Source organism: Odocoileus virginianus, chromosome 26 (assembly GCF_023699985.2).
Source record: "Odocoileus virginianus isolate 20LAN1187 ecotype Illinois chromosome 26, Ovbor_1.2, whole genome shotgun sequence".
Taxonomy (NCBI): domain Eukaryota; kingdom Metazoa; phylum Chordata; class Mammalia; order Artiodactyla; family Cervidae; genus Odocoileus; species Odocoileus virginianus.
In genome coordinates, this window is record NC_069699.1 from 36,677,487 (window position 1) to 36,690,553 (window position 13,067).

The 13,067-nt window shown below is 38.4% G+C and overlaps 2 long non-coding RNA genes across 7 annotated transcripts in view; one reads left to right on the forward strand and one right to left on the reverse strand.

The window, feature by feature from the left end:
* The window catches only part of LOC139031249 (uncharacterized), a 251,906-nt gene that overhangs the window by 81,304 nt on the left and 157,535 nt on the right, over nt 1–13,067 (reverse strand). The gene's annotated exons all lie outside the window — the stretch shown is intronic.
* LOC110150399 (uncharacterized) overlaps nt 10,724–13,067 on the forward strand; it is an 86,203-nt gene continuing 83,859 nt past the window's right edge. For 3 of the 5 annotated variants that reach the window (XR_011483716.1, XR_011483715.1, XR_011483714.1), the window contains exon 1: nt 10,726–10,933. This is a non-coding gene — a long non-coding RNA (uncharacterized lncRNA). Of the gene's footprint in view, nt 10,934–13,067 lie in introns of all 5 variants that reach the window. The other 2 variants (XR_002317712.2, XR_011483713.1) reach the window with 2 other exon arrangements.

Consider the following 13,067-nt stretch of genomic DNA (forward strand, 5'->3'; position numbering starts at 1 on the left):
ATTCCTAATGGTGTATACAGTGAGATTTCATTTTCTAAAGTTTTGTGTATAGAAAGTTGATTAGAAAGGACATCTTCTAAACACTGGCAATGGAAAAGTTGATGTTAGCCATGGCTATTTTGGGTAGTAAAACCATGGGTGGTTTTATGTTATTTTTCCTTACCTTTACTGAAAAAATATCCGACATTACTTTGGTAATTTACAATAATGGTAAAAGTTGCAAAAGTGATAAGGAAAGACAGAAAGGAGAGAGAGAGAGAGAAAGAGAAACATAAAAACCTAACATAGCCTGAATAGGCCAATGTTTGAAAAAATGGAGGACAATATTGTACTATGTAATTTAACTTGTTCTTTCTCTTACATTTCTTGGGTTCTTTTTTTGTGTGTGTGTGGCCCCAATTGTTTTGGACAAGAGATTTAGGTCTGACTAGGCAAATAAACCTTGTGATTTGCCCTGTGCTATAAATTTCTTGACCCACACATTGCTCTGCTACAGAGATATCTAAGCACTTTATAAATGTTTCCTTTTAAGTATCACTGCAGACAGATGTTTCTGTAACAGGCACAATTTTTGAAACTGTATTTACAATTTATGAACTTGTAGAATCACTGAATCCATTTCTTGGGCCATACCACTCTCAGAGTATAAGTGAAATACAAAAATAAATACAAAACAATGATGGTGATGAGAATGACTAAATCACACAAAAAATCAAAGTATACCTATTTTACTTGAATCCTGGAGAAACATAATTTTGTATATAAAGGTAGGAAAATGTGTTTGTTCAACTATATATAAATTATGTTGGCATTAAAACGTAGAGGCATTACACTGTGACTTCTTCTAATTGGAATGTGCTCAGGTGATTGGAAATTGTACTGTGGACATAGAATAGGATTAGGAAACAGTAAGGTTTGTAGGGTTAGGAAGGCTGTGTGGGTGGCATTATGACATGATCTGCGGGGCCCAGTATAAAATGAAATGCAAGACTCCTCATTTGAAATGTATTAAGAACCTCAAGATTAAGACAACAGCAGAGGGACGTCTGCAGTCCAGTGGTTAAGAATCTGCCTTCCAGTGCAGGGAACGTGGGTTTGAGCCCTGGTTGGGGAAATAAGATCCCACATGCTGAGTGGCAATTAAACCCATGCTTTGCAACTAAGACCACACACGCAACAACTAAGATCTGACCCAGCCAAATTAATTAATTAAGTAAAAAGATAACAGCACATGAATCCAAGTGTAGAACTGTCTCAGTGAGAGGAGGGAGGACCCTGGGCAACTGTACAGGTGTACACCCATGAAGCCAGCCTAGACAGCAGCAGGCTAAGAGGATACAGGTTCAGTTCTGTCACCAACACTATGACCAAGCCAGTCATTTGGTCCTTCTAACTTTCATGTGTCTCATCCTTCACATCAAGAGGATATTTTCGGGGAAACACTTTGTTGAAAGCGATAGAGATCGAACTCCCATTAGCTTAAATTTGGGGGGCTCACATATCAGTACAAGACTGGCGGTGACCTTACTTTACAGCAGGAATCAGTGGCCTTTTCTGTAAATACTAGAGAGTAAATATCTTCTGCTTTGCGTGTGTGGTGGTCTCTCTCACAGCTATTCAGTTCTGCAGCTGAAGCATGAAAGAAGCCACAGACAAGATGTAAATGAGAGAGTGTGGCTGCTTCCCAACAAAATTTTATTTATGGACACTATATACAAATTTCATATAATTTTTGTGTGTCATGAAATATTCTTCCCTTGATTTTTCTACAACCATATAAAAATGCAAAAGCCATACTTAGCTCATAGGCCATACAGAAACAGGGGGAGGGCTGGATTTGGCCTTCAAATGTTAAGTTTGATGATTCATGTTCTAGACACATAAGGCATCAGTTATGTATATTTTACCACAACAAAAAAAGGTAAAAGGAATGCAATTGAACCAAATTACGTTCCAGAGGATATCTTTAATGTTTTGTGCAGTCTTTCATAGCAGCTGTATAATATGGTGAATAAGTATCCTCATTCTAGAGACAGCCAGCCATAAGACTGAACCTCAACCCCATCACTTATGAACTGTGTGACCTTAGATAAGTTACTGACTTCACTGAGCCTCATCCTCCCTAGCTCTGGAATCTGCATGATTAACAGCAGCAACAAACCCTTGGACAGTCATGAGGATGGGATAAGGAATGCAGGATGCTTAGCAAAGTGCTTGACTACAGCAAGCTTCAGTGAGTTGAAACTACTAGTTTGATTTCACATATTTTACATATGCTAAATAATAAGGAGGACAATTTATGGAGTTTTTCAATGAGTCCTTTGCCTTCCAGGCTATCACTTGGGATGAAATCTCCATGCAATCATCCATTTTCATGGATGTATGGAGCCTTAATATCTTCAGTTTGCTTTAGTCTCACTCCCCCATCATCTGCCTAATGGACTTAGACCTGCAAAGGATGAGTGAACCAGATAGGTGAGGCTTCTCAGCCATTCTTGGCAGAGATCCATGACATGGATATAATTTAGCAGCCCTTCTCACACTGCACGTTCTTTCCTCATGTCACAGCACTGGTCCTCATATATCTGTCTTTATGTTGGGGCAAGTGATATTTGTGTTGCATTTGGTGATATGATTAAGCCAGAGGCTACATGGGGTATTATTTAATTAGGACAGACTGTCTACACGTCCATTTAAGAGGGTGTTTCTTATCTTGCTACACAATTCCACAGAGCATATCTGAGGGATGAGTTCCCTTTCAACTCTGTGAGAGATCTGCTGTCAGATAAGCATCACAGCCTTTGGAACATGAGCAAAAAGTAGCTTCTTTCAGGATCATTAACTAGTGTGAGTTTGAAAAAAAGCTATGTCATAATACAGTAACAGAGTGGAAAGCTTATCTTAAATATGGAGAAGAATATGTTTATTTTACTTGTTAGGAATTTGGGCAAATTTAGCCATTCTGTTTTTTTTTTTTTTTTGTATTATATATGAAGTATGCGGTTATAAAGTAAATGAATCAGATAAATAAGCTAGTTTGGGTAAATGTTGAACCCACTTTTGAGAATCAATTGTTTTTTAAGGATTTAACTGGGCCAGTTTCCAGGAATTCTCCAAAACTTTTTGCTGTAGTCAAACTGTCTTATTACATTCCTCACTCCTTTAAATCTTCCACTCTCCAATTTACCTTCTTTCATGCTATTTTATTATATGCCTTTGTCCATTAGGCAGGAGAGTCTGTTCCTCTCTCCTCTAATGCCAACTAGTTCATAAAACATTGAGTACATGTCAGAACTTGCGTTAAATGCTAGAGAGACAGAGAAATGAAGCACGAAGGCAGATGGCTTGCAGGGGTTCAGAGCATGGACACTGGTGTTAGAGCCTATCTAGTGACACATGGATTTGAGTCTGTCTAACAACTACATCCGGAGACGGGCATGGCACCCCGCTCCAGTACCCTTGCCTGGAAGATCCCATGGACGGAGGAGCCTGGCAGGCTGCAGGCCATGGGGTTGCAAAGAGTCGGACACGACTGAGCAACTTCACTTTCACGTTTCACTTTCATGCATTGGAGAAGGAAATGGCAGCCCACTCCAGTGTTCTTGCCTGGAGAATCCCAGGGACGGCAGAGCCTGGCGGGCTGCTGTCTATGGGGTCGCACAGAGTCGGACACGACTGAAGTGACTTAGCAGCAGCAGCAACGACTATATCACTTAATGGCTGGGTCACTGGGCAAAATTCCTAATCTCTGTGAGGCTCAGATTTCTGATACCTAAAATATAGAGAATTATTGATACAACATCTTCCCCTGACAATGAGAGAACAAATGAAATAGAGAATGTCTATTAAGCAGGTATTTATAAATGCAAGGGTCAGAAATAGAACCCAAAATGGCATAAGCCCAAAGGAGGTTATAATGGCTCACATAACTGAAAACTCTAGGAGTGCATTTCAGGTACAGCTGAATCCAGGGGACTTAATGTTGTCATGATTCAGCCTCTTTTTCCATATCTAGCTTTTGCTTTCTTCTGTGTTGGCTTCATTTTCATGAGAACTTTCCAAGTTTTCATTATTATTCTTATAGCTAGTCATCATAGTAGAAGGAGATCATCTCCCTCCAGAAAGTTTCATCAAGACAGGGAGCAAATCTCTTGGATCAATCTGGCTCAGCCCTGACTAATGACCATAATCGGGGAGATGGGATATCTTGAGAAGGCCAACCTGTATTACAAGTCCACTCACCTAAATCAAGCAAAGTGAAATCTAGATGCTATTTTCAAAAGAAAAGGAAATGGATGCCTGTAGACAAAAGTCAGATGTTCATCAGAGAAGGTTAACATAGAGGCTGGCATCATATAGGAATATCTGTTGTTATCATTATAATTATTACTTTGAAAATAAATAAAAATAAACTTATCAGTGAATAATTAAATCATGATTTGATTAAAGTAATGAAAATGATTAAGATGAAAATAAAATGGGAAACTATGCAGTTTTCCATTATAATGGAGAGTGAAAGCAGTAAATTAGAATGGAGCAGGGTTGTTCCTAAAGGCATACAAGCAGTAGTTGAAGAAGACACCAAGACACCAAGTGACTGAAAATATTTCAAGGACTGTTTGCTCCTAACAGTTCTTGTAAGTCCCACTGAAGGGTAGTACATGTGCAACAAATGTCAATAATTATCAGTGCTTATGAAATAGCTTCTTTTATAATATTGGGGGGGGTCTCTGATTGTTTTATAAATATTTGACCTTCTGATTGGGTGGGCTACTCAATAAATCATCCCTTAGAAAGCCAGATTTACAAAGTTCTCTTACATTTCACTGATGTCTTGCCCAGCATTTTGTGGGCATGGAGTAAGGACCTTAGTAAAAACTTGTTGATTAATACAGGTGAAAAGAATCAATTAATGCACATTTACAAATGTGTCTCATAAACCAATTAAACCAGTGCTACTATCAGGCCCAGTGCTTTGTTCGCCCTTTTTTCATTTCAAGGGGATGTACTAGAAAAACGTTTTCTTTTCAAATATTTTTCTGTTCACATTTTACTAATTTAGACCAGCTTTATACTCATTAATCCAAATTAGTGCCATTTTACAGTATACAAACTCTCAAATACTTATTCCTCCATTCCCATACTATTTAAAAGCGGTTTCCGTTTTCAAAAAATGTGATTATTTCCAACTCTTTCATTTTAAACTCAGGTATCTTTTAAACACAATAAGATAAAGATAAATATCTTGAATACTAACCCTTAAAGACAGACACCTCAATTACAGACTTCTTTCTAATTCCATTATGTCCCTAAGACATTAAGTCATGTAATGTTTTGGCTTGATTGATATATTTCCTTTCTTCATTTTCCATTAATGTAGGAAGATCAGTATCTAGGCTTTTGAAAAATGTGTTTCAAGATCTATTTCATTTGGGAAGATCATATGATAAACAGGAAGTATAATCAGTTTACCATATTGAAATACTTTTGTTTTTGTAATGAACTTTTTAATAAGTTCATTCCATTGTTTTCCATCCATCATGCCTTAAGGAATATGTTCTGTTTGATTTATGATGTACAAGTTCATTATTTTACTAAGTTATAATCAATATATTCAAGGTGCTCTGGTTAATTAAGAAACATTTTATTATTTGTCTTTGCATTTAAGAATTCTCAACTCTTGTTTTTTTCTTTTGTTTTTTGGGGGAAGTTTTGTTGTGCATTTCTAGAGACTGAGACCAGTACTTTTGGGTTTTAACTCTCTTTTGATGCTAATCCTTTTCTGTTCTATTTGACTCCAGGTTCTACTCTAAGCCTTAAAAAATCTCCTTAACTAGCCGTTCCCTCCTTAACTATCCTTTCTATCTGTGACTACCCTTTATGGGGCTCACCATAGGAATTAATCAAACATTTACTGGCTCAATTTGGTCATCAGAGAAAAAAATCTTAGAGGGACCCATATCATACCATCTGGAGCAGTTGAGTAAAGAACATACAAAACATACACATTGAACGCATATTTATATATGCATACTTCAGTTCAATTCAGTCACTCAGTCGTGTCTGACCCTTTGTGACCCCATGAATCACAGCACACCAGGCCTCCCTGTCCATCACCAACTCCCGGAGTTCACTCAGACTCATGTCCATTGAGTCGGTGATGCCATCCAGCCACCTCATCTTCTGTCGTCTCCTTTTCCTCCTGCCCCCAATCCCTCCCAGCATCAGGGTCTTTTCCAATGAGTCAACTCTTCGCATGAGGTGGCCAAAGTATTGGAGTTTCAACTTCAGCATCAGTCCTTCCAATGAACACCCAGGACTGATCTCCTTTAGGATGGACTGGTTGGATCTCCTTGCAGTCCAAGAGACTCTCAAGAGTCTCCTCCAACACCACAGTTCAAAAGCATCAATTTTTCGGTGCTCAGCTTTCTTCACAGTCCAACTCTCACATCCATACATGACCACTGGAAAAACCATAGCCTTGACTAGATGGACCTTTGTTGGCAAAGTAATGTCTCTGCTTTTTAATATGCTATCTAGGTTGGTCATAACTTTCCTTCCAAGGAGTAAGCGTCTTTTAATTTCATGGCTCCAATCACCATCTGCAGTGATCTTGGAGCCCCCAAAAATAAAGTCTGACACTGTTTTCACTGTTTCCCCATCTATTTGCCATGAAGTGATGGGACCAGATCCCATAATCTTAGTTTTCTGAATCTTGAGCTTTAAGCCAACTTTTTCACTCTCCTTTTTCACTTTCATCAACAGGCTTTTTAGTTCCTCTTCACTTTCTGCCATAAGGGTGGTGTCATCTGCATATCTGAGGTTATTGATATTTCTCCCTGCAATCTTGATTCCAGCTTGTGCTTCTTCCAGCCCAGCATTTCTCATGATGTACTCTGCATATAAGTTAAATAAGCAGGGTGACAATATACAGCCTTGATGTACTCCTTTTCCTATTTGGAACCAGTCTGTTGTTCCATGTCCTGTTCTAACCGTCGCTTCCTGACCTGCATATAGGTTTCTCAAGAGGCAGGTCAGGTGCTCCGGTATTCCCATCTCTTTCAGAATTACATATGCATTAAAAATTTTAAAACCCAACGAATCAACTTGTTTAGGGCATTCACAACATATTTTATTTTTAAAGTCAGTTTTAGGGAATTTTCTGATGGTTCAGTGGTTAGGAATTGGCGTTTTCACTGCCATGGTCCAAGTTCAATTCCTGGTCAGGGGAACTAAGATTCAGCAAGCTGTGTGTTATGACCAAAAACAAAAAAAAAGGTCAACATTCTTTGTATCATACCTGGCATAATTTATGATTCATCCATGAAATTAGGAAAAACTATAAAAAAAATTTAGAGCACAACACTCTGTGGCAAAGGGTAGAAAAAACAGAACAGTTGAGTAATTCTTTACTTTCAAATCATGTATTCAAGCACTGTTTGAGTTGCAAGATTGGAGTTACAGTCAATTGAATGTATAAGAGTAATTTAAAAAATTGAATTATAAAAGTATCCATAAAATATCTAGATGTGATATTGTTATTTTTAAAATCAGTATTTACTCAACATCATCCTCCTTTACCACTCAGGAAATGAATGGTGACTGATTAATATTTTGATTATTTCAACATCTTTATGTCCCTAGTGGCTCAGCTGGTAAAGAATCCACCTGCAATGGGGGAGACCTGGGTTCAGTCCCTGGTTTGGGAAGATCCCCTGGAGAAGGGAATGGCTACCTAGTCCAGTATTCTGGCCTGGAGAATTACATGGATTGTATAGTTCATGGGGTCACAGAGAGTTGGACACAACTGAGCAACTTTTACTTTCACATCTTTATGTCATCTTCAGGCCTAAACTCTTCTACATGGAAAGATTATTTATGTTAAAGATATTATAGAAGCATCACAATATATATTGGTGAAGAATGTAATGTGCATTCTATATACAGTAATGTGGCATTCTGTATTAGGCAATTACATTATAGTCTCTATGGATGCTTGAAATGACCAGCTGGTTCTACTTTCTGGAGCAAGGAAATGGTCCGTATAATAACAGTGTGTAAAATACCTCCCCAGATGAATAAATTATTTATATTGCAGGGAAAGGTTTTACTGGTCATCTGGGCCATGAAGATGAAGAAGAAGCTACCACAGTCAATGGAGGTGGGGTGGAAAAAGGTTCAAGAAGGAGTGGATATATTTATGCATATTGCTGATTCACTTTGTTGTAACACGAGAAACTAACACAACATTGTAAAGCAATTATATTCCAATAAAAAATACTATCTTAGCTTTAGTTAGTGATGTTATCTCAACACAATTTCATTATTCTTTATAGCCCCAAATGAATGGTTTGCCCACTCAAACCAGTTTGTCCACTCTGATTCTGCTATGATCATTTCTGGACAAGCCAGACTATAGGAAGATGTGAAACCAGCAGAAGCCTGGGTGCAAGACCATTCAGAAAACAGAGAAAAATAAAATTAAGGATCAGCCAAAGGGCTTTATCTTACAGAACCTATATGGCCAATTTTTCTTCCATGGATTTTAAAAAAAGCTTACTGAGGTATAATTTACAAACCCTAACATTTGCTCATTTTAAGTGTATGATTCAATCATTTTCAGAAAATTTATAGCTGTGTGATGATCACAACAATCTAATTTTTGAACATTTTTATCACTCTCCAAAAAATGCCTATTTGCGGTCACTCCTTATTTCCATCCCCACCTTTCAGCAACTGTTAACCTATTTTGTCTCTACAGATTTGTCTTTTCTGAATATTTCGCATAAATTGAATCATATAATATGTGGTTTTCTGTAATTGTCTCTTTTTACTCAGCATGATATTTTTTGGTTCACCTCCATTGTAACACTTAATAATATGCACTTCATTTTTATAGTATTCCATTGTATGAATATGGCATATTTCATTTATCCACTCACTGGTTGTTTTTATTTCTTGGCTATTATGAGTACTTGTGTGCAAGCCATTATGTGGATGTATTTTTTCAGTTTTCTTGGTTAAATACCTGGAAATGACTATGCTGTGTCATATGTTAAATTATATTTAATATTTTAAGAAAGTTATAAACTGTTTTGCAAAGAAGTTGCATCATTTTATCTTCTCACTAGTAATGTATGAAGGTTTGCTTCTCTACATCCTTGTCAACCCTTGTTATTGTCTTTTTTCTTTGTGTTTTTTTGATTATCAATATTCTTGTGTGTCTCATGGTATCTCAAAGAATTTAATGGACAGTCAGTCTCATCCATGCATCATTCAGTCATTCATCAGATAGTTGCTGAATATTTACTATGTACCAGCAAAGCATACAAAGAATAGAACACCACCTCTAAAACTGAGGAATTCATAGACTACTAGAAATATAAAGCTACTAGATATGTTTCATAGTCTAATCTACTCATAAAGCTTTCTAGGTAACATATATCCCTCCTTGCCTGCAGGTTGGACTAGAGGTGAACATCTGACCTGAAGATCGCCACTCCATTGGCTGGCCACCTATCTATGACTTCTAAGGCATCACTAAAAAAGTCAGATGATTTGGGCTGCTCAAATACCCTCTCAGAGAGGTTGTCATAGAAGATGAGCACTAGAGTCGCCAAATAATCTGGAATCTGAGGATATCACTGCTGGATATTGCCTCAGATGACTAGACAGAGGAAGCCAAGTGAGAGAAAGGTGAAGGCTCTGACTCTGAGATGAAGAAATGAGAAAACTCTTGTCGAGAAATCTTGGTTTTTCTGTTCTTCATGTTCTGATCTGCATACAGTTTAACTAAGCTTTGTTTCCTCTTCTTGGATTCTGTGAGATTTCTGCAGCATTAGAGTAAAGCTCCACCTCCCATTTTCACTTGAACTATTTACTCAAAGTTTTCTGCTGCTTATAAATGAAGAACTAGAAGGCAACAGCTGAATTGCTAACTCATGATCCCTCTGTGAACATTCTCACTCTTAGAGACTTGTAATCAGGCCTTTCCAATTACCATGACTTATCACTTGTTTTCTTTCCATGGACACACATGTTTAATTATGCATATTAGTAAATGTAAACAGTAAAATGTACAAAGCAAATCACTAGACCACCTCCTCCCCTTCCCCCTCTCAAATTTCATAGCTCACTTTGTGGAGACTAAAAAAATAAATACTCATATCCTTTGAATACCTCACAATTACTCATTTTTACAAATAGCTGTAGACTGCCTACCTACTCCAGACACTGTCCATGGCATTTGCAAAGATGAAATGAACAGAAGGGTCCTGACCTTGGTGAACATTCCCAGGGGGTATAGCCTCGAGTGACACCGTAAAAATAAGCAAAAATAATTTACCTAAAGCAACAGAACAAAGGAGGTTAAATTAAAGCAATAAAATCCAGAGTGGAGGCTCTGGAGAAAACTTCCAAAGCAGAAAAAAACAGCTCCTCCAAGATTTTAGAGTGATTGGAAAGATGGTGGGTGGCGGGGCTGTAGTCCTAGTCCCTAAATCTATCTGACTCCCCAGAAATTGACAGGAGTCCGCAAAAGCTGAGGCCTCTCATAGACTCCGTTACCCAGACATGCAGATACACCAGCGAGTTTCCTTGCTTTTCCTGCACTACTGACCAAAGCACTTTGAAAAGGACGCTGGGAAAGCAGGTGAACTTGATGTGCTTAGCTACGTTATCTCCTGCAGAAGTGAAAGTCCCATGACCGGAAGTGAGGAAACAGCTGCCGTTTCCCGGGCGGTGCTTCTGTGATGAACACCTTGATGTGAACTGCGCAATTTAGACACATTCAAGAGGAAACCAAAACTAAGGGATTCTAGGGTAGCTCTACGCCACCTTCAAGAGCGTCCAGCAGGAGAATGGGGAGGCCTGGACAGTCCCCACCTGGCACCCTCTGGACAGAGCTTTGAAGGAAAGGCTTGAAAGCTACAAGGTATGTGTGGGGGAGGGTGGGGAAGGGCTAAAACCATTTCTGAGGCTCTGAAATTGGCATGGTTTTCATCAAGAGAAACTTTAATGCAGAGAACTGTGTCAATTTAAGCAGAAGCCTACCTGCCAAGTCAGACTATGCCCATCCCTCGGCCCACCACGACATTGTTCTGGGTCTGCCATGCCTCTGTTGGGGAGAAAATAGGAAGAGGAGTAAGTTAACAGCAGAACTAACATCCACTTCCAGCTGGGTGACCTACTTTGTGAAATAGGGCACGTGAACGCAATCATGATCTTTAAGATTTCTTAAGCTCTGAAAAAATTATACAGTGCCTTGATTCTGCCTGCAGCCCCGTGGAAGATCACATGTGCTTGCTAGTAAATTTCTGCTGCTAGAAAGGAAGTTCTGAAGTCACTTTAGCACTAACTTCAGAACCTGTTCCCTCTCAACTTAAGGACTGAAATTTTGAACTTCTGAATTTGCTGACCTGTTTGAAATGAGGTGGGAGGAAAAGTATTTTAGTAAAAGATACTGCTTAATCTTTGGTGTGTTCCTCAACCACAAATGAATGGAATTGCAGTCGTTGGGCAGTTTAGTGAGATTCTTTATAGCAAACTTGGCTCCTACCGGCGGACTATCACTCTAAAAACACTCTGGGAGCAATTACACACTCAGTAACACCTTATTAAGTAGCAATTTTATCTAACCTTACCGTTTCTTTCTGAGTGTGAGAATGAAGGGAGAAATGAAGTAAAATATGTTGCGAGGTTCCATATGCTCTCCCCTTGGACGGTATGGAGAGCGTTAGGGTGGCATAATACATGCGTGAGTGCCATGCAGAAGTTGAGGGAGGGGTAATTTTGGTTAATACTTCCCACTCTCCACCACCCACACTTCAAGTCAGTCCCAATTCCCAATGCTGACAGAGAAATGGGGAGGTGTGAGAGGGACATAGCGACTTGCTGGCACCATCCCCATTTCAAGTGGCAAATGTGCATGTAGCACTAATCCTGTTTTCGAGTTGGGGGTCTTAACCTGAGTCTAGAAACTACTGAGAAACAGCATGAGATAGTCTCTTGAGGGGATAGTGATCAGCTGTTTCTTTATTCTCATTTCATCTTAATTCTTGGTGGTAAGATTTTTAAAATTTCCTAAACAGACCTAAATTAATTTATGACAAATTACACCAATGTAATTGGTGCTGAAACAAATGCATACAGATAAGTAGGGAGATAAAATGAATCTGCAAGTAGAAGACCCCAAGATAATGCATTTAAAATGTTTTTACTGACATCTTTCCTGCATAATGATTCCAAAGTACCTAGTAACAGATTTGCTTTCCTTTTTATCCTCCTTCCTTCTGCTTTCTCTATTTCCCCAGGCCAGTGAAGAAAATGAAAAAAATATAAATAATGAATATACTTGGATCCCTCCACCTTCTCCTTCTTCATTCTGGAATCTTGGTTACCATCCCTCTGCCCTTAGTTCTGAAAGATTTGTTGCCAATAATCATGTGACCTAGTGAATTTTACTACTACTTTTTTTTCTTGATGATTGAGGGTAAAGTCTTGATGGGGACAAAACTAAATTATAGTTTTTCAAAGATTACTTATTTTAGGAGTTGTCTAGCTTAAGAGACAATACTGTGTTGTGGATCCAGACTGTGTGTCCCTAGCTGCCCCAGTGTTATACCATTTTACTGGGCCCATTTCTTAATCTTCTGCCACTATTTTCACCCATTCAAAACAGGGATGGTAATAGTATCTACTTCCTAGGATTATGTGGAGGTGAAAGAGATTATGTGGAGGGAACATAAAACCATGCCTGGCATGTAATAGGTCCTCACTGAAAATTAACTATAGAATTCATTTAGGGAACCAACATTTCTTGAGTACCAACTGGTATGAGGAATTCTTACAGGTATCTTAAAAGGAACAGGCCCAGAATGTGCTATCAAGGAAAAATTTTACACTAAACAATATTTTGGTAGTGTTTTTTCATGTTGTATAACATAATTTTCAAAACAGGCTGCATACTATTCTGTAATTTTGCTAATCTGTTGGACAATTAGATTGTTGAATGTTCCCCTTTTAAGGTGTGACTGTAGCTGTGTAAACATTTGATCAAATTGATCATT